This window comes from Lagenorhynchus albirostris, chromosome 14 (genome assembly GCF_949774975.1).
Source record: "Lagenorhynchus albirostris chromosome 14, mLagAlb1.1, whole genome shotgun sequence".
Lineage (NCBI taxonomy): Eukaryota > Metazoa > Chordata > Mammalia > Artiodactyla > Delphinidae > Lagenorhynchus > Lagenorhynchus albirostris.
Genome location: NC_083108.1, coordinates 29,924,548 through 29,943,675, shown reverse-complemented (window position 1 = coordinate 29,943,675; position 19,128 = coordinate 29,924,548). Strand labels below are relative to the sequence as shown.

The window sequence follows — 19,128 nt, the reverse complement described above, 5'->3', positions numbered from 1 at the left end:
GCCTCAGGTACCATGCAAGGGTTTGAGGGATTCCAGTATTTAATTAAATCAAAATGTGACAATGGGAAGAATTAAGGACAGCCTCAGGGGTAGACGAACTGGGGATGTTTACACCAAGACATGTCTCAGTTAACCTGATGGGTTCAAAATGCAGGAAGTGGGTATACGGGACAAGACAATACCCTAACTGTAAGAATAAAGGTTTCGGTCAGGGTAGGGCCTCATGTTCCTAAGTGTTGAAATAGAGCTCTTTAGTTTCTTCCTCCTACATGTAAGATTCTTTTAGAGGTTAAGATGATTCTGAGCCTGCAAGCTAAAGTTAAATGGCTGGAACCAGGGAGGGAAACTAAGTTACATAGGCTCGGAACCAGGAAAAGCCTAACTAACGGTTTGCCTAACTAAACAGAATTGAATGTTGGAACTGAATATTTTAATATGTAAACATTTTACTGACCCCAAAATGTGGCTTACCACACTCCCCCCAATCTCACACCGCCCACCCTAACCTGCAGTGGCTATGGGTCCCTTGATTTCCATGGAAATATAGAGAAAAGAGACACTGATCTGGCTTGCAGGTATTTAGTAAGTTGTTAGCCTCACATCACATACTAGTATCATGTAAGTAGGCCATCTGAAGTAGGAAGCTAAGGGGAAAAACCTTGAAAAACACTTAAAATCTTAAGCCACATCTCCATACTACACCACCTTTCACAATTTCTTCTCAGATAAGCATCATCCCCATCAGTGAAAAAACTCATATCTCATAATAATAAAAACAGGCCTAAATATTAAATGTGTGTCTTTGGAGGTCCCATCTATGGGATATCTTCCTGGTACTAGAAAAGTCGCCAGAAAGATCAATCTTTGCACCCCTCCCTGAAAGCTTACCACCAAGGAAAATGACTAGATCCATAGCTTTCCTCCCTCAAACCAGCTTACCTCAAACATAAATCATTAGCAACTCAGCCTTTACTCACATTATCACAGTCACGAGAGTGGTTAGGGAGCAAAGCACTAACCACGGGAACTAAAACAGAGGTCACCCAGGCCAAGTTGGGCTGATGGCAGATATCTGCTCCTTACGCTTGGGTGCATAATGCGACTCGCCACAATGCCTTTTTCACAGACCCTTTTTAAAGTTTCTCCACAAAATCCAACAGGTCATGTTCGTTCATGATGCTTTGAGATAAACAATTGTCAAGAGAAAAACATGCAATGTGTCTTACAATGTTGCAGTCCTTAAAAATATGACAAGGAGATAACCATGTAGACAAAACCAGAGCATTTAAAATAATCTGTATTCTACAAACATACCAGTGAATGCTATTAATAAGGTAATATGACATAAAACAAAATGAGAAATATATGTAAGACTGTTCCCTTTAGTGTACAGAATTCATGGCAGTTGCTGCACTATCGAGCTACTTACATCTATGACTGTCTGTTCTGGTAATACAAAATGAGGCCAAAGTGTGTCAACTTGTTTCCCACAGAAACCAAAAAATCTACATGAATCACTTTTCTCCTGTGCCCTTTCACCTTATCTGCTCCCAGTTCTCCACGAATGTCCTCTTCCTTCTCTAATTATTCTCCTCTTCATTTTGCTTGGCCTTGCACCCAAGCATGCAAGACAGAGAATCCTAGAGGTCCAAGATTCTAGAGTGGCTGTTTGCAAGGGGGAGGAGGAGATTACAGTAACTGCCACACTGTATATACTTCTGTGCAAAGAAAAAGGGACAGTATTCAGAATGTCTCTCACATATAAAAGAGCTGGACGGCAGGATACCTGTGTGGCCCAAGGAACTAGAGGTAGCAAATTATGGGGAAAACAACTGTAACCAAAGGCTGGAAGAGGAAATGTTTGCAACCAGCTCTGTCTCCTAGCTCTCTGGTATTTGCGTCCAACGGGCAGAGTCTATTTTGTGAAGCATCAAACACTGAAAAGAAGACTCCTGCTGCTTGAAGTTGACAGGAAGTAACATCCATGAGGGTAAGATCAAGGCTTGTCCTAGAAACAATGCCCATAATGGAAAAAAAAAAAAAAAGAAAGCAGAAGAGAAATGTAAGTCGCAAGTCCAACCTGGCCCAGCCTGGCCCAGCCCAAGGAAGGTAGGAGTCAAGGAGACGAAATTAAAAGAGAAGAGCCTTGGACCACAACACTCTCCACAAGGTACACTCAACGAACTTCACCCTATGCTTTAACCAAGTTACAAAAAGAGCTTCTTAATCCTTACTTTTGCTCCTTAAAAGCTGCTATAAGTTCACTAATTAGACAGATATGATTTCAGAGCAACTGTAATAGTTCAAACTAGATGGCTCTTGCCTTCCTAAGGATATTAATTAAATAAGATATATATAGCTCTAAGTATATGATACATAAAATATAATACTGTGTAGGATATAGGTAACTGTTAGTAAATTATATTAATGAACGTCTGTAAGAAATGTTGTAATGATTTCCCTAATGTAAGAGCCTGGGGGAGGTAAATCTGTCTTCTAGGATTTCCTCCCCAGAGCTCAGAAATTTAGGTGTTGTTTTAGCTCTCCTACACTCTCTCCATCCACCCCCGCCTTCCTGTTGGGGATCAGACCTCCCTATTGGCTATCTCATACCTTGAAACTGCCTGCTTTGTGACATCATTCTCCTATATCATATAAGTGACCAGTGAGCAGTAACCAGTGACCTTTGTACTGGACACATGCGCCATTCAGCTGCAGCCACTCAGACATCCTCTGGTGTTGCCTCCTCATCCCTTGTATCTGCAGTTGATGTTTTCTCTTCTTCTCTGACCATGTCAGCTAAGAAAAGAAACTTTTAAAAGTTTTTCATTAGATTTATTTTGCCCCTAAATTTACTAGTAGATTCAAAATAGCATGGAATAATGAGGGAACGTATTGCACTAGAAGTCTGGAGACCTAATTTCAGGTTTGACTTTACTATCTGTGTGACTTTGGACAAATCAGTGACTGTCTCACAAAGCCTGATATTTTCCTTATCTGTTACGTTAGGATACTACATTGGTTGATCACTCTGATCCCTTTCTTCTCTAATATTGAGCCTTAAAGGGTACCCATGTAGAAAATGAAAGCAGGGACTTCTCAAGAGTGTTTCAACAGAAACACAGAAAAGCCAGGTGACATAGAAAACTAGCAATATATAGCAAGATGTTTCATCTCTACTGGTCTCCCTCCACTAATATTTCGACTAGTTGAAAAGAGAAAACAGGGAGAGAGGATGGAGAGTACTGGGCTATATAGGGAGGCACAGAGTCAAACGTAAGGAAGTTTAGGATTGTTTTCATCAGCACAGGTCAACAGGAACCAAGAGATAGGAAACAATATAAGAATGAAGAGGGAAAGCATTGAGGAGCTCTCAAGAAAAACGTAGTTTGCAATGGAATGTTGATGGGAACCAAAGATTTTAAATTAAAGCAGAAACAGCATAGAGTGAATTCTGCTCAGAGCAGGGCAAAACAAAGTTGATTGTAGCAAATCCTTATTTTAACAGACTAAGAGGAAAGTAAGGACAGAAGAGGGTATCACCAGGAAAGGCAGCTTACCAGAAAAGTCATACTCAGTTTTTTTTTTCTTTTATTGCCTCTCTGAATACAGCTGGCACTTGACAGTTTTCAATATAAACATTTTAGAAATATGTCCTAGAAATGATGCTTCCTATATACAAGAAACCAAAGTGGTTATCTAGGGGTCTGCTTTTCAATGTTTTATTCTTTCTAATGTTTAAACTATGTAGACATTTTACCAATTAAACATTTTAAATGGTATCTTCGAAATTGAATCAGAAGGACTATTTCCTTTGTGTGATATGTAGCTTCTAAGGCAAGGTTGCTTTTCATCTTTACAGTTCTTTCCTTCCTAACACAGAGAGCACATTGATCAACAGCCATCCTTCGTTTTTACATCTTAGCTACCTAAGAAGAAAAAGAAAAAGTCAAGCCCCACATTTCTAATTCCATATTGAGGGAAATCGCTGGGGGTCTAGTGGTTAGGACTCGGTGCTTTCACTGCCAGGGCCACGCGGCGTGGCAAAAAAAAAAAAAATTCCACATTTATCTAGAACAATATTGCGGAGTCCTTTCGATGTTCTTAAATTTGAAAAATCTTTTTTAATTGGACTCTAGTGATGATGTTTTTTTTAGGTTTTGGGATGTCATCTTCTTGGATGTTGAAGATGATTATAATCTAAGTTCTAGGATAAATACAAAAACCTTCTTGATACTTTTTAAGCTTCCTTTCTGCTTATTATATATTTCTATTCTTTGAAACATATATTTCTACCAGGCTTAATACCTGTTACTTGCTGTGTAAAAATATGAATGAGCACAATAATGAAATTCTTTTACACTTATTATTTTGCTGTCTGCTTTGTACCAGTTTTCATTGAAATACTTGTCTGCATATATTGTGGCTACCTATACTTTCACATTGATTGAATTTTGTTGCTTTTTATGCATTTTTACTGATATATCTTCTCTGTCTGTATGTATTGGCTAGGAATTCATTCAAAATCACCTTCTATCGTGTTTTTTGGTTAATAGTATTCACTAAAATACAGTGGGCAAAATTCATTTTCATAACATTGCATGTATGGTACAGAATGTCATTTGTTAGTAAACTCATTATGCTTTGATACTTGCCACATACCCCAGTTTTCATAACTACGTATTTCGTTTTCATTATGTAATATGTTTTTCATGATTTTTCTTTGTCTTTCTAGAACTTATTGTATCTTCCTCCATATAAATCATATACAATATAACAGTTTATTCATGTATTAATTATTACTGCTATTATTATTGGTGGTGGTGTTATAACCACTTTATAGATGAGTAATCTGAAGTAATCAGATAACTTTTCTCTTAAGAAAAGAAATTCACTTTCTTAAGAAATTCACTTTCAGGTAATCATTTTGAGGTAGGATGAGAAACCAGGCTTGAAGAGGGTAAAAATGACTCTTTAAATTTACCAGGTGGACTGAGCTATATGTGAACTCTAGGTAATAGCATGGGAACTGCACAAGCAAAGTGAGACACTGAAGATTACAATGGTAATAGCCGTACTGTTTTCTAACAGAAAAAAAAACTGCCTATAGTATAAGTTCTATTTCTCCTGCTTTCTGGCAGTATCATGCTCAGAGTAGCGTCCTGCCAAGGAAGTCAGGATACTTAGGTTCTGAAACCTGGTAAGGATACTAACATAATGAGAGAATTTGAACAATTCAACCCGACCTCTCTGAGCCTCAGTTTCCTTCCTCATGAAATGAGACTGTGAAAATAGAAGTTCTCTAAGGACCTCCTAGTTCTAAAATGCTTCCAGTCTAGGAAACAGCATAGAAGTCAATACTAGCGCAGGCTGAAGGGAAAGATAGGGCAGGGAGAAGGTTGCTTCCAGCCTAGAGAACAATGTCTGAACCATACCACTTGGGTCTTCTGCCCATCTGTGCCCAATATGGGAGCACAGGCAGTTAATACAGAAGAGTGTAAAACTGCTCAGTCCTTACAACCATCATAACGGTCTGATTTTTGGTTTCTCAGTTAAGTATTGACGTTAGAGGTGTCCTGATAGCAAGAATCTTAAGATAATGCTGTTCCTCAAACATAGTGAGAATTTATCAATCTCCCTGATTTTTTCATTACTCTCTTGTTCTTACAGAAAATTTCCAAAATCCACCTGTACTTGGAACTCTAAATTCTCTGCAGCACTCTCTTCCTGTGGTGAGGAATGCAACTTCCATAACAGGAAGTGTCTGCAACTTCTCCAGAGTCTCTGCTCCTGCCGTCAGTTTGGCATCAGCTACTGGTATCTCCTTCCGGACACTCATGTGTAGTGCCTACCTTCACCAACAGTCTAGCACAACTATGTTATCTGGAGTCACTGACCAGAGCCAGATCTCCACTTCAGCTGCTTCCTATCCAGGTGTTCTTGACTGGGACATCACAGGAAGCACTGAAAAGAATTCTTCTTCACTCGGAGACTTTACTCTGGCAGTCACTGACCCACACACAGCTGCTTCCTCCATGTTTATGGCAGCCCAGTATGATAAAACTGCAGGCCCCAATAACATGGCCCCTCTATATCCATCACTTTCTTCCAGACTTGCTCAGGGAACACCATCTCAAATTCCCAATCAGGGACACAGCCTGTCACTTCCCTACCAGGAAGGAAGCCAGGTATATTACTATAACTACGGCACATTGGGGTCTTTACTGTATGGAGAACTTGGCTCCTGCCTGCAATCCTATGGCTCTGTGTCATACACAGGAAGTAGGGCCTCTGTGCAACCAGAATTGGTAATGGTACTAAGGGAGGTTCAGCCCACAAATATCCAACCACCAGCTTCCACCTCTGGAATCTACTACCCTGTGTATGCTCAACCCATCACAGAAACAAGTTTTCAAGAAATCCCTGATACTCACCAGCTCCTGGCTTGCACTGATCCCCTCAGCCAAGAGGAGAAGGCTGGTTCTGAAAATGCTGATCTGGGAAAGAACAGCCTGAGTCTTGAGGACCGAGGGACAGTTGAAAATGGGATGGAATCTAGCAGTGGTTTTGCAGACATTACTACATTGGCAGAGGATATTCACCTTCCCCAGCTCTTTAATTCTTTGAAAGATTTTGATCAATCAAAAGGTCCCAACATGATCAAAGCCAAAGGCAACAGAGCCATTAAGGTGAATCAGGTGCAGGAAAAGACAGGTGTCATAAAGCTTCCCTCTGATCAACCCAGGAAGAACAAACATAAAGCCTCTGAGCCTATCAGTGGTGCTCCCAAGGCCAAAATCCAGCCAAAGAATCGAGTGCCTGTTAGGGGGAGAAGTGGTTCTATGCAATGCTGCAGTCAGTGACAGGGCTCCTGTGAACACGGCCAAGGATTCTAAAGGCAAACCTCAGAAAGCTGCATCCAGAAAGATCAGCAAAATGAGCGAGCCATGGGCAGGAAAAGACAAAAAGCACCAGAGGAAGAAAGAAGGCTGAAGAGAAAAAGCAGTCAGGGAACAAAGTCAAGGCAGAAGAGAAGCCAACAATTCCCCAGACGAAGCGAAAGCAACACCAAACTGAGCTTATCCAAGAGAGCTTTAAAAAGCCTCGAACCTCCATAGGCATGCGCATGCTGGAGTCTGTGAAGGTTTTTCATGCACTGGGGAAGAAGAATGATAAGAGAACTGGGCTCTCCTCCTGTTGGGTCTTGGGAAATTCAAGCAAACCTAAAGACCCCCAGCCACCCCCAGCTATCCAGCCATGGCGGAATACCCCACGTGAGGGTAAGGGTCCTGAGAAAACTCAAGTCAAAGCCCAGAAACCAGACAGCAGTGCTGAAAGAGAGTGTCCGTCTCCACCCCAGTATGAGCTGCTGCTTCCTGGGAAGGTCAAGTTGATACCTCTGCCTTTCTCTGCCTGGGACAAGCCCCAAGGTCGACCTGCTCCTCGGAGGCCACAGTCTCTGGCCTCTCATCAGCCTGCTGTTGCTGACCGTGCCCACCCTGCTTCTACTAACTCAGCTCAACCTGCTGCAGTCAGTTCTTCCCAGCCAGCTCCTGCCTCTTTGCCAGGTCCTGCCAAACCATCTCAGCCAACTGTGACCAACCCAACGTAACCAGGTTGGACCGACCGTACCCAGCCTAGTGTCCCTCAGTCTGCTGCTCCTAGGCCTGCACCCTACAGAACTTTATCTTGCACTTCTCTCCAGCGAGAGCCTGTTCCCCCGGCTGTGACTAAGCGCCAGTCCCCAGCCAAGCTCCAAACCCCATTTCTACTCCAAGACTTCAGCAAGCAACCAGTTCCATGGAGGGAACGCAATGTTCCTGAGGCAGTAATGTCAAAGCCCATCAAAAAAGAGCAGAGGCCAGAGCGGGAGGCCATGAAGAGGCGGGCCCAACAACAAGGTGAGAATGCTGCCAAATACACCTCTTTGGGGAAACTGCAATTTTTCATTGAGAGGGAAAAAGAAATGGAAATTGCTGACTACTACAGATATTTAAAGTAAGAGCTGCTAGGATTGCTGGTGCCACCTTGGGGACCAGCTGTTCTTCCATATATAGACAAGATAGGCATAAATTTATTTATATTGGTATATTTTAAAACAATAAAACTGAATAAAAAATGTAACAGAATTAATAGATGAGTAATAAACCTTTTGAATTTTGAGATGCTGCTAACTGTGGCGTGTTTTTTTGTTTTTTTTTTGATGGGGTTGGAATCAAAGTCTGCATGAGAAAGGAAGAACTGAATGTTGGATAGGAGAATGAAGGCGTAAAAACTGAGGAAAGAGGAAGGAACTTGGCCCAGGGCTAGGAAGGCCAAAAGAGATTTATGGATTTATGAAAGGAAGCAGGAGTGAGGATGAAATGGCAGAAGTGAAAAGCAGGGTCAGAGGTCAGGGTTGAAAGAACCAAATCTGAGTAGAGTTGAAGATGACAGAAGGTGACTCTAGGTGTACTAGGAGAAATAGAAAAGGTCTCTTGGGGAGGCTGGCCTTAAGTCTCACAACCACCAGATAGGTATTTAAGAAAACAAGAGGTTCAGGACACACCTCTGAAAGGTTTGAGTTGCCTTATTCAGGTGTGATTATAGTGGGGGGATAGGGAAATCTACGAGAGAGGTGGCTAGGGCTCAGAGTTATCCTAGGGGTAGCTGACGACAGGGGCAGAGCCAAGGGAACTGCTGCATCAGGAGGCCCACGAATAGGGCCTGGTGTGTAAATCACCATGTACTCAACACCTGAGCACCAGGGCAGCTAATGAACTATTCAGTTAATCCTGGCAATGACAGGCAAGGCCAGTATTCCTGTGCCACTTCACTTAGAGAGGTGAATATAATCATCAAAATCTAGATGGGACAAATTACCTGGTTTGTTTAAAAATAAAAGTCAAGGAGGAAAAAAAAAAGTGACAGAGACATGGAGGGAGAGCCTAGAGATTAAAGAAGACTTCAGAGACCTAACAATCAACGGCAAAGTGTGGACCTTATTTGGATCTAACTCAAAATTCTTAAAAACAATTTTTTATGACATTTAGGAGACAACTGCAAATTTGAGCAGTCACTGGGTATTTACTATTAAAAAATGATATTAAGGAATAGAAGTCCTAGATTTTAAATATACATACCAAAAATATATAGCTGGGGCTTCCCTGGTGGCGCAGTGGTTGAGAATCTGCCTGCCAATGCAGGGGACACAGGTTCGAGACCTGGTCTGGGAAGATCCCACATGCCGCGGAGCAACTAGGCCCCTGAGCCACAACTACTGAGCCTGCGCGTCTGGAGCCTGTGGTCCACAACAAGAGAGGCCGCGATAGTGAGAGGCCCACGTACCGCGATGAAGACTGGCCCCTGCTTGCCGCAACTAGAGAAAGCCCTCTCACAGAAACGAAGACCCAACACAGCCAAAAAATAAATAAACTAAATAATTAATTTTAAAAAATGTATAGGTGTAATTACATGTTGTCTCGGAGCTGCTTCAAGATAATATGGAATGGGGTGAAACAGGTGGGGGTACAGATAAAACATGACAGCCATCAGTTGGTAAATATTAAAGCTGGATGAGTTCATGGGTATACAAGGAACACTTACAGTATTTTGTATACTTTTGTAAATGTTTAAAATTTGTGATAATTGTTTAAAATCAAGATGACACTGTAGAAAACAGTTTGGCAGTTTCTCAAAGATTAAATGTAGAGCTACCGTATGATCCAACAACTCTGCTACTACCTACACTGCCCATCTAAAAGAACTGAAAGCAGGGATTTGAGCAAATATTTGTACACCAATGATCATAGCAGCAAGATTCACAATAACTACAAGGTGGAAACAACCCAAGTGTCAATCAACCGATGAATAACAAAATATGGTATATACACACAGTGGGATTTATTAAGCCAAAATAGGAATGGTATTTTGTTACATGCTATAACATGGATGAACCTTGAAAACAATAGGTTTAGTGAAATAAGCCGGACATAGAAGGATAAATATTGTAGATTCCACTTACACGAGGTACCTAGAATAGGCAAATTCATAGAGACAGAAAATAGAATAGAGGTTTCTAAGGGCTGGTGGGAGGGATAATGGGGTTGTTACTTTTTGATGGTTACAGAGTTTTTGTTGAGGATGATGAAAATGTTTTGGTTATAGACAGTGGTGATAGTTACACAACACGGTGACTGTATTTAATGCCACTGAACTGCATATTTATAAATGGTTAAAATAAATATGATTTATGTATATTTAACCACAATAAAAAAGAGGAATAACTGAGTTGAAATTTCAATTCTTCCTTGTCCGAGAGTCAGTTTCATCGTCTTTAAAATTCGTAATTGTAGTTGTCTATCCTCTGAGTTTAGTGAAGAGTAAGCATTCAGTAGGAGGTATCAGTACTACTTCCACTTCAACAGCAAAGGACTCTTGTGAAGATTAACTAAGTCAATGGATATGAAAGAACCTTATAAATGGCAAACTGCTATACAAATATTAACAAACATTAGGTGTTACTGTCTCCCAAAGCTATGGAACAGGTCAGAAGAAGGATAATTCTTTTGCACTGGTATGTCCTACATGGGCCAAGAGAATATATGGGTTTCTGTACTATATCAGAAGGTATTAGGAAAAGAAAGCATAAAACTTAGAGAACAATTGTCTTTTACCCCGATGCTTAAACATGCTCAGGCAACTGCTTAAAATAAGTGCTAAAGACATAATGGACATACCTTTCTTTCCTTTTAGGCTACTACTATTCTTACTAAAAGTTTACTTCATTTTCAAAATATAGAACATGGAAGCTTATAGCACTTCTTAAGCATATCTAGAGCCTACTGCCAAATACAATAGTGCAATTCATATCTTTAATCTAATTTTGAAACAGCAATTACAAATGTGTATTTAAGGAAACGACTAGCTTCCCTTTTTGAACCCATGAAAGAAGGTCAGGATTCACCTTAGCATAAGATGATAATTACTGAACTACTATGAATTATTACAGTATCAGAAAGAAGGTCATTTTCAATTACGGGTTCCATTTACCTCTAGCTTATAATAGCGGCGAGTATATGTTAACTCAATAATCAGCCCAAGTTCTTCGTTGTGTTCTTGGAGTTTGTTAAAAAAAATCCAAGGTGGAAATACATTCTTCTGGAGCAAGATTCTTTTCAAAACTCTGTCAGAAAGAATAAAGTAAGAAAGAACATGCGTTTAAAATCCTTTATTATATTATCCATTTATTCAAACTCTGTGATGCTAACATATGAGATTCAAAGTAAAGTTTCTTCCTCTGGAGTTTACAAGCGGTATTACGATCCTTTCTTCCAGAGAGATTAGACGGAAGAAAATAAGCTCACCTCTATATATTTATTTCTCTGTTTCTTTATTTCATGTTGGTCTCCTAACCAGACTGTAAACTCCCAGAAGGCAGGGACTACATCAATTTTGCCTACCGCTGTACTGCCAGCTCCAAGCAGAGTGCCTGTGAATAGACACATAAATAAATAGTTCTTGAATATCTACCTATATCAAGGATGGTTTTCACTGCTAAATAATCTTTTATGTATTTGGCTTATTTATGTACTCTGTTCGATTGATCTGTTTGGTTATTCAAGTGCCAGCAACACACTTTTCTTTTTAAATTAGTAGACTAGTTTTAGAGCAGTTTGAGATTCACAGAAATACTGAGCTAAAAGTACACAGTTCCCACTTATACCCTCTCTCCTTCAAACCACACAGCCTTCCCCATTATCAACATGCCATACCAGTGTGCTTCATTTGTGAGAATTCATGAACCAACACTGACACATCAGTATCAATCAAAGTCCATAGTTTATTGCATTCCTGATACAAGTAACTGACTATTTCTTTATTTCTAGTATAGTCATCCCCAAGCATTTACATACAGAGATACATATTACTTTCTTATACATTACTATATTCTTTATTTATAGTTAGGGTATTCCATTGTTTTTGTTGTTTTTTTAAATTAAGTACAAAAGTAGGTTGTATTTATCTATGAATTCCATTTCTGGATAGCAAAAGTGGTAGTAAAAATAATTTGCTATATAAAGGGAAAATGGAGTACGATGGGGTTGAGAGTCAGGGCTCTATATGGTGAATTCAGATTTCTGGAAGAATACGGTATTAACTTTTGCTTACCTTTTTTAAAGTAACTTTGAAAGCAATGAAACGAGTCCCAGGCATCCGCTGTTCAACTGGGAGATAGTCTTACCGCCTGTTAGTATATTTTTTGTTAGGCAAATTTTATGTTAGGCTGTCTCCCTGCATAGGATGAATGCGCCTTGAAAATGGAAATCATATCCCTCTATAGTAGGTCCCTCTTCTTTCTGCTTTGCACTTTGCTGCTCCACTTATTCAACCCCACCTTGTAATAAGCTATACTTCCCTTGTTCCTGTTTTCCCATCTTGAAAACAGATAAAAGGCAACAAAACAATGCAACGGTCTCAACAAATAAGGGATATCTAAAACCAGAGGTGGCCAGAACTTCTGTATCCCTGATAGAACCTAGCCTGGTGTGGACTACTAAGGTATCATTAATACATGCGTGTTGATTGAAATAGTTTAAACTCAATTATTCCACTTCATAATTTACTTTTAGTCCTTATACAAAACCTGAATAATAAAATTCCTTGATGCTAGGAATCACAGTGAAAAATAATATCTGAACTGACTTCTGTAAGATGAGTTAGAACTAAGGTTAATTCAGTATATCTGAAGCATAGAAAGTGAGGGCAATAGTGGCACAAGATGGGGTTAGAGAATCAGAGAGGATTCTAGACCACGCAGAGTCTTAAAGGCCAACAGTTTGTTTTCTATTCTCAAAACAATGCTTTTGAGCGATGTTTATGAGCAATGTTCCAACTTGCTTTTATGGTTTCTTGTGTGCAGGATGGATTGGAAGGAAACAAGATATATGGACACTAGTTAGGACCTAATTGCAGCACACAGGCAAGTTCAGTATTAGGATGTTGAGGAAGAGGTGACAGATTCGGAAGAAATTCAGGAGATAAACTGAAGCGGGCTTAATGGGGTATGAGATGGAGGAAAGGAAGGTCTTAGGGAATTTCAGGGTTTACTATACACATGAGCACAGCCTCAAAATTAATCATTTGAACGTACAGAGGTAGATCTCTCAAATGACACTGGTTAGGAAGCAACAGTACGGCCTTTATAATTCCTAGAGACAACACAAATCAACTGTTTCGATGGAAAATTCGGCGCTACCCGTGCGTTTTTTCACTCAAACTTAGTTCCAGTAACTATTACGCACGTTTTCTGTGCCTAAACAACACAGCTTGAGGAACTGAAGGGAATTCCATTTTGGTAATTAAGGAGTGTCCCCAACACTGACAGTCCCATCTTAAAAAGCAGTCCCTCTGCATTTTACCCAAGGAGCAATGGCCAGAGCCTCCCTTTTAAAACGATGGGGAGAAAGCAGAACATCACACACTGTCCCTTTCAGCTACTGTGAACTGAGCCACGAGACGACCAATACCCCCAGCACAGCGCGGACGGGCCAGCGCGCGGGGGCAACTGTGACAGGCGACAGCACAAGAGACGAAGCTCAGGCCCAGGGGCTCTGAACTCCACCAGCAACGCCCAGGGCCCAAGGCGTATTACCTTTCCGGGATGTGCTTTCCACCCTTCCTCATGCTGACGAACGAACGTCCGGGAAAGCCGCAATGCTGACCCCAACGCCCGCGGGTATGATGCCACTGGCTCACGTCACCCCCAAGATACCGCCCACCCAATGCCAGGAGTAACAAAGTTGCCAACCCGGCGCCCCCGGTGCCAGCACAAGGCCAAGAACCACAGGCGCCTAGGCACAAGCCCACGCAGCTCGCGGACCACTTTTTTACTGCGCATGCGTCACCCCGCATCGAGATGACGTCATCACGCAGGCGGATTAACGCACTTGATTAGTAAAGAGGATTCTGATGCCTGCAATTTCCCTCCTTAGCCGGAGGCTGGTAGCACACGTCCATTAGTTCGTGTGTGTACCCTTCAGAATACCAATCATATGGGACATGGAAAGTTGTCCCACTCTCCCAGTTTCTTGTGTGGCTCTTTCAGATATTTCCCAAGTGCTTACATTCACAGTTGTATCTTGTATGTAAGTATTTGTATGTAACAGATATCCTGTATTTTATAGAAGAGCAGCATACTATGTACATACTATATACTTAGTCTACAATGTGTCTTGGATAGTGACGCTGTTACCTTTCTAAAATATAAACTTGGCTGGATTGCTCTGTTGCTTAAACATCTTCACTTAGCACAGAATAAAGCCCAAGTTTTTAGCATAGCATTGAGAACTCTTAATAAACAAATATCAGTTTGTTTCTCCAACTGAATTATAAGTTGAAACTATGACTTACAAGGACCTACATCATCCACCTCCCTCCTTTGCCCTGCCAGCCTCCCTGATCTCATCCTCTACTGCCCTGCCCTCACTCACTTTCCCCTGTCCAGCCCCACTGGCTTCCTTACTATTCCTCAAATATGCCAAGCACAATCGTGCCCCAGGGACTTTGCACATACTATTCCTTCTGCTTCAGAACACACCCTCCCACCCCATCTCCACTCTCCCAGGACACACCCTCCCACCCCATCTCCACTCTCCCACATATCCAATGGCTTGTTTCTCACTTCAAGGCTCTGCTCAATCGACATTTTAATAGAGGGGACTTCCCTGATCACCTACCACATTCCCTCACCTCTTCATCTTCTTTTGTTATTCTCCACAGCATTTACCACCACTTGACACTCCATATATTGACTTATTTATTCACCTCTCTCCCCCACTAGAATGTAAAGTACGTAAGGGCAAGAACTTTGTTCTCTTCCTACTTCCTAGAACAGTGCCTTCAACTTAGAAGGTGTTATACAAATATTTGCTGAAAATGCAGACTCATCCACCAGAACACAGGCACCTGTTCCCTCCAACATGAAGCCTACACAACCCACTGAAACAACGTTAGTCACTGTGGGCAGACAACAAAGCCTATGGGATCTATGAACCTGCAGCCTGTGAAAAGGAGACACAAAACACAGTAAGTTAAGCAAAATGAGAAGACAAAGAAATACACAGCAGATGAAGGAGCAAGGTAAAAACCCACCAGACCAAACAAATGAAGAAGAAATAGGCAGCCTACCTGAAAAAGAATTCAGAGTAATGATAGTAAAGATGATCCAGAATCTTGGAAATAGAATGGAAAAAATACAAGAAACGTTTAACAAAGACCTAGAAGAACTAAAGAGCAAATAAACAGTGATGAACAACACAGTAAATGAAATTAGAAATTCTCTAGAAGGGATCAATAGCAGAATAACTGAGGCAGAAGAACGGATAAGTGACCTGGAAGATAAAGTAGTGGAAGTAACAACTGCAGAGTAGAATAAAGTGAAAAGAATTGAGAACAGTCTCAGAGAACTCTGGGACAACATTAAATGTACCAACATTCAAATTATAGAGGTCCCAGAAGAAGAAGAGAAATAGAAAGGGACTGAGAAAATATTTGAAGAGATCATGGTTGAAAACTTCCCTAATATGGGAAAGGAAATAATCAAGTCCAGGAAGCACAGAGAATCCCATACAGGATAAATCCAAGGAGAAACATGCCAAGGCACATATTAATCAAGCTATCAAAAATTAAGTACAAAGAAAAAAATTAAAAGCAGCAAGGGAAAAGCAACAAATATCATACAAGGACATCCCCATAAGGTCAATATTTCAGCAGAAACTCTGCCAGCAAATAGGGTGTGGCACAGAATTCTCTTGCATTCCTATACACTAATGATGAAAACTCTGAAAGATAAATTAAGGAAAGACTCCAATTTACCATTGCAACAAAAAGAATAAAATACCTTGGAATAAACCTACCTAAGGAGAGAAAAACCTGTATGCAGAAAACTATAAGAAACTGATGAAAGAAATTAAAGATGATGCAAACAGGTGGAGAGATATACCATATTTTGGACTGGAAAAATCAACATTGTGAAAATGACTATACAACCCATAGCAATCTACAGGTTCAATGCAATCTATCAAACTACCAAGAGCAGCTTTCACAGAAATAGAAGTAAAAATTTCACAATTCCTATGGAAACACAAAAGACCCCAAATAGCCAAAGCAATCTTGAGGAAAAAAAATGGAGCTGGAGGAATCAGGTTCCCTGACTTCAGACTATATTACAAAGATACATTAATCAAGATAGCATGGTACTGGCACAAAAACAGAAATATAGATCAATGAATTAAGATAGAAAGTCCAGAGATAAATCCATTCACATATGGTCACTTTATCTTTGATAAAGGAGGCAAGAATATACAATGGAGAAAAGGTCTCTTCAATAAGTGGTGTTGGGAAAACTGGATAGCTGCATGTAAAAGAGTGAAATTAGAACACTCCCTAACACCAAACACAAAAATAAACTCAAAATGGATTAAAGACCTAAATGTAAGGCCAGACACTATAAAACTCTTAGAGGAAAACATAGGCAGAAAACTCAGTGACATAAATCACAGCAAGATCCTTTTTGACCCACCTCCTAGAGAAATAGAAATAAAAACAAAAATAAACAAATGGGACCTAATGAAACTTAAAACCATTTGCACAGCAAAGTAAACCATAAACAAGATGAAAAGATAATCCTCAGAATGGGAGAAAATATTTGCAAATGAAGCAACTGACAAAGGATTAATCTCCAAAATTTATAAGCAGCTCATGCAGCTTAATAGCAAAACAACAAACAACCCAATCCAAAAGTGGGCAGAAGATTTAAATAGACATTTCTCCAAAGAAGGTATAGATTGCCAACAAACCCACGAAAGGATGCTCAACATCACTAATCATTAGAGAAATGCAAATCAAAACTGCAATGAGGTATCATCTCACACCAGTCAGAATGACCATCATCAAAAAATCTAGAAACAATAAATGCTGGAGAGGGTTTGGAGAAAAGGGAACCCTCTTGCATTGTTGGTGAGAATGTAAATTTATAGAGCTACTATGGAGAACAGTAAAAAATTAAAAAATTAAAAAATTAAAAATAGAACTACCATATGACCCAGCAAACCCACTACTGGGCATATACCCTGAGAAAACCATAATTCAGAAAAAGTCATGTACCACAATGTTCATTGCATCTCTATTTACAATAGCCAGGGCATGGAAACAACCTAAATGTCCCTCAACACATGAATGGATAAAGAAGATGTGGCACATATATACAATGGAATATTACTCAGCCAGAAAAGGAAACGAAAGTTAGTTATTTGTAGTGAGGTAGATGGACCTAGAGACTGTCATACAGAGTGAAGTAAGTCAGAAAGAGAAAAACAAATACCGTATGCTAACACATATGTATGGAATCTAAATATAACCAAGAATGGTTCTGAAGAACCTAGGGGCAGGAGAGGAATAAAGATGCAGACATAGAGAATGGACCTGAGGACGCAGGGTGGGGAAGGGTAAGCTGGGATGAAATGGAAGAGTGACATAGACATATATACACTACCAAATATAAAATAGATAGCTAGTGGGAAGCAGCTGCATAGCACAGGGAAATTAGCCTGATCCTTTGTGTCCACCTAGAAGATTGGTATAGGGAGTGTGGCAGGGAGATGCAAGAGGGAGGGAATATGGTGATATATGTGTACCTATAGTGATTAACTTTGTTATACACTAGAAACTAACACACCATTGTAAAGCAATTATACTCCAATAAAGATGTAAAAAAAAAAATACAGGGGAGACAGAAGAAAGAGGCCACAAACACACATTATAGAATGACCTGGTGCATGATAATAAACAGCAACAGAAGAGTAAAACAACAAACAAACTTCCTAATATTGATGTAGTGAGGAAAGAATGACCTTTTCAATAAATGGTACTGCATCAATTCAGTATCCATAAGGAAAAAAAAAAACAAGTCTTGAATTTCTACTTTATATCACCACCTAATTCAATTTCAGATGGACAGTAAATATAAATATAAAAGGTAAAATGAAAAACAAAGACCTCTAAATATCCATCAAATGATGTATGGGTAAACAAAATGTTTATATCTATACCATTAAATATTATTCAGTCACAGAAAACTAGAAAGTACTGATAAATATAACATAGGAAAGCCTTGAAAATATTGTTTAGTGAAAAGAAATCAGTAACAAATTACATATATTATTTGATTCTATTTTTATTAAATGTCCAAAATAGGTAAATTAATTGTGTCTAAAAGTAAATTTGTGGTTGCTTATGGCTTGGGGATATCGGGAATTACAAGAGTGATAGCTAAAGTGTACAGAGTTTCTTTTTGAAGTGACAAAAATGATCTAAATTGACTGTGATGATGGTAGCCCATATCTGTAAATATGTGTAAATATCTGTAGCCCATATCTGGTAGCCCATATGGTAGCACATATCTGTAAATACGTGTAAATCTTTAAATATAAAAAGAAACCTTAATTGTTCTCTAAACAATTAAATGGGTAGATTGTATGGAATGTGAATTTCATCTTAGTAAAGCCACTATTAAACAAAAGTAAAAACTTCTAGAGTAGTAAACAAAGATGAAACCTTTCATGGCCTAGGTCTGTAGTCAAATGTTTTGAGGGAAGTTTATGAGGGAAGTTTATCATGATACAGTCCTACTTCAAGAAAAGAAAAATCTCAAATAAACAACCCAACTTTCTAGCTAAAGGAATTAGAAAAAGTAGAGGAAAAAAAGCCCAAAGTAAGCAGAAGGAAGGAAATAATAAAGGCCAGAGTGGAAATACATAGAGACGAAAGAGTAATAGAAAATATCAATAAATTTAACAGCCAGTTATTTATAAAGATAAACAAAATCGATAAATATTTAGCCAGACTCCTCCAGGTAAAGAAAGAAGACCCCCAAAATAAAATTAGAAATTAAAAAGGAGACATTACAACTGATATCACAAAAGCACAACCATAAGAAAACACTATAGACAGTTACACACTAACAAACTGAACAACCTAGAAGAAATGGATAAATTCCTAGAATGTACAATCTCTCATGACTGAATCAGGAAGAAATAGAAAATATGAAATGACCAATTACTAGTAAAAAAATTAAATCAGTAATCAAAA

At 39.6% G+C, this 19,128-nt stretch overlaps 1 pseudogene; it reads left to right on the top strand.

Moving 5' to 3' along the window:
• The first annotated feature begins 2,699 nt into the window (after positions 1–2,699).
• Positions 2,700–8,002, top strand: LOC132504368 (uncharacterized protein C2orf78-like; annotated as a pseudogene).
• Positions 8,003–19,128: the final 11,126 nt, after the last annotated feature.